Source organism: Rhinoraja longicauda, chromosome 1, assembly GCF_053455715.1.
Source record: "Rhinoraja longicauda isolate Sanriku21f chromosome 1, sRhiLon1.1, whole genome shotgun sequence".
Classification (NCBI taxonomy): domain Eukaryota; kingdom Metazoa; phylum Chordata; class Chondrichthyes; order Rajiformes; family Arhynchobatidae; genus Rhinoraja; species Rhinoraja longicauda.
Window position 1 is genome coordinate 128,767,678 of NC_135953.1, and position 2,925 is coordinate 128,770,602.

At 38.0% G+C, this 2,925-nt stretch overlaps 1 protein-coding gene across 5 annotated transcripts in view; it reads left to right on the forward strand.

The window, feature by feature from the left end:
* The window catches only part of gria2b (glutamate receptor, ionotropic, AMPA 2b), a 102,550-nt gene extending 101,339 nt beyond the window's left edge, over window positions 1-1,211 (forward strand). For all 5 annotated transcript variants that reach the window (XM_078406582.1, XM_078406543.1, XM_078406590.1 and 2 more), the window contains one exon: window positions 1-1,211. This exon is cut by the window's left edge and continues 186 nt beyond it. The gene's annotated coding sequence lies outside the window, so the exon portion shown is untranslated.
* Window positions 1,212-2,925: the final 1,714 nt, after the last annotated feature.

Here is a 2,925-nt window from a genome sequence, read left to right on the forward strand (position 1 = left end):
CTTACATGATGGTTGATGTAAGTTCATCGTTGATTGGTGCGAGGCATCCAGTGTTGTGAAGATTTTTTTCTCAAAGAAGAATTCCTGTTATTTTGTGTGGAGTTCATCTAATTAGTAATTGGATGCTTTGTTCGCACACACACAAAAAAACATAAAACAAATTTTAAAAATAAACATCATTGAAAATGTTGGAATTGGAGCTTGACTCACATGCACAACTGATGTGGAAGTACTGGAAATAAAGCATTTGACGAGGCAATGCCCCTGTGTCTGCAGCCACTGTTTAATCCTGGATTCTTATGACTTAAGCACAGTGTCCACTTGACATCAGCCACATTATGATGTGAAATCTTTTATATATATAAAAAAAAACAAAAGTACACTATTTTTAAGTATTTTCACTATCAAGAAATGGCTTTTAAATAACTCTGCTTCCATACTAATCGAATATTAGTAAAAACTAAACTGCAGGAAAGTGAAAAGGCTAGAGGCATCAATTTCATGTTTTTTTTTCAAAGCCAAATATGTACATGCGCAGAAATAAAGGATTCAACTCTTGTAATTTAATACAATATTGTAAGACTTTCCTGTATATCTTCTTCTTAACGTTGGTGTTAATATCAAATACTTGGCAATGCTTGACATTTGAAATAAAATTTTCATATGGTTTATATGCAAAAGGTGTAACTTATTCTAACAGAATTGATCACAATGATTGCATGTCTTTGCTGATTTCAGGAATGATACAAAGTATTAGTGGAAAAAGAAACATTCCAAAATGCATCTAGCCCTGAACATTTTGATGGCTACTGTTTTATGGTAACATAAAAGATAATTTTTATATGATAACATTATCCTGACAGAATGAAAACTGCATTGGTGACGGGTCCATCACTGTAATGAACTCATGAAGGATGGGAATCTGGACCAAGTGGCAAGAAGCTCAATTGGTTTTAATTTTCAGTACCTTGTGTAACTTAACTGCTGGTTTATCTGTGATGTTGAAATATTTTAAAATGGATGAATTCCTCCTTTAAAATTATGGATAATGAGATTTTAAAAGAATATGTTGGTATTCATGCACTATTATGGTTTTAGTATAACTTTAAAAAAACTACCGTGTGATGTATTTTTGTTTGTCAAAGAGGGCTTTTGAAAGTCTTGTAATCTCATCTGGTTTAAGGGTTAAAATAAATACATTCTTTTTTCTATTCCTTGGTTACTTTGCTGTACCAGATCCTTGATTAGATTATCACATCTTTCTGTCAAATGATATTCTCCTTGTCTCCATCAAAGATTTGCTTGCAAAAGTAAAGTCTTCATTAACAGTCATTTTGAATTCTGTGATGCAGTGGTCATAGATTTTTGTTATGACTCTTATTAATTGTCTTGTCCCTTTGAAAAAAAAATCCTTTAATACATCTTGAATTGCAATTATAAGGAATTTTACATGACAATGCAAAATAATTTGCAGTGCTGTTATAGGTGTATCGTTTTTCCTGTGGTGTCACTGAAGAATGAAGGTTTTAACCATTTTTTTTCTACCTTGAATATGCTACACATATACAGTACCTAGAAACTCATCTACATTCAGCATTCCTAAACAAACTATATATACTGTCAGCAAGCAGTACAATGCCTCTATACTTTAGTTCCCTTTGAAATCAATAGGCCTGAAGTTCAGGAACTGTGTACAACTTTGGCAGCACTGTGGCGCAGCAGTAGAGTTGCTGCCTGACAGCGCTTGCAGCGTCAGAGACCCGGGTTCGATCCCTACTACGGGTGCTGTTTTGTACGGAGTTTGTACAAGTATGTGGATAACTGTGAGATTGTCCACTTTGGTGGTAAGAATGGGAAGGCAGAGTATTATCTGAATGGTGTCAAGTTAGGAAAAGGGGACGAGATCTGGGTGTCCTAGTGCATCAGTCACTGAAAGGAAGCATGCAGGTACAGCAGGCAGTGAAGAAAGCCAATGGAATGATTGCCTTCATAACAAGAGGAGTTGAGTATAGGAGCAAAGAGGTCCTTCTGCAGTTGTACAGGGCCCTAGTGAGACCGCACCTGGAGTACTATGTACAGTTTTGGTCTCCAAATTTGAGGAAGGATATTCTTGCTATTGAGGGTGTGCAGCGTAGGTTTACTAGGTTAATTCCCGGAATGGCGGGACTGTCATATGTTGAAAGACTGGAGCGACTAGGCTTGTATACACTGGAATTTAGAAGGATGAGAGGGGATCTTATCGAAACGTATAAGATTATTAAGGGATTGGACACGTTAGAGGCAGGAAACATGTTCCCAATGTTGGGGGAGTCCAGAACCAGGGGCCACAGATTAAGAATAAGGGGTAGGCCATTTAGAACGGAGATGAGGAAAAACTTTTTCAGTCAGAGAGTTGTGAATCTGTGGAATTCTCTGCCTCAGAAGGCAGTGGAGGCCAATTCTTTGAATGCTTTCAAGAGAGAGCTAGATAGAGATCTTAAAGATAGCGGAGTCAGTGGGTATGGGGAGAAGGCAGGAATGGGGTACTGATTGAGAATGATCAGCCATGATCACATTGAATGGCGGTGCTGGCTCGAAGGGCCGAATGGCCTACTGCTGCACCTATTGTCTTTTGTCTATTGTACGTTCTCCCCGTGACCAAGTGGGTTTTCTCCGAAATCTTCGGTTTCCTCCCACACTCCAAAGACGTACAGGTTTGTAGGTTAATTAGCTTGGTATAAGTGTAAATTGTCCCTAGACTGTGTAGGATAGTATTAATATGAGTATCGCTGGTCTGGGTGGACTCGGTGGACCAAAGGGCCTCTTTCCGCACTGTATCACTAAACCAAACTAAACTAACCTTCTACCAACAGTATTTTATGTATAGCAGTACCATCCAGGAAAGAATTTCTGAGCAAAATCTGCAAACTATGGATGTATGCATGT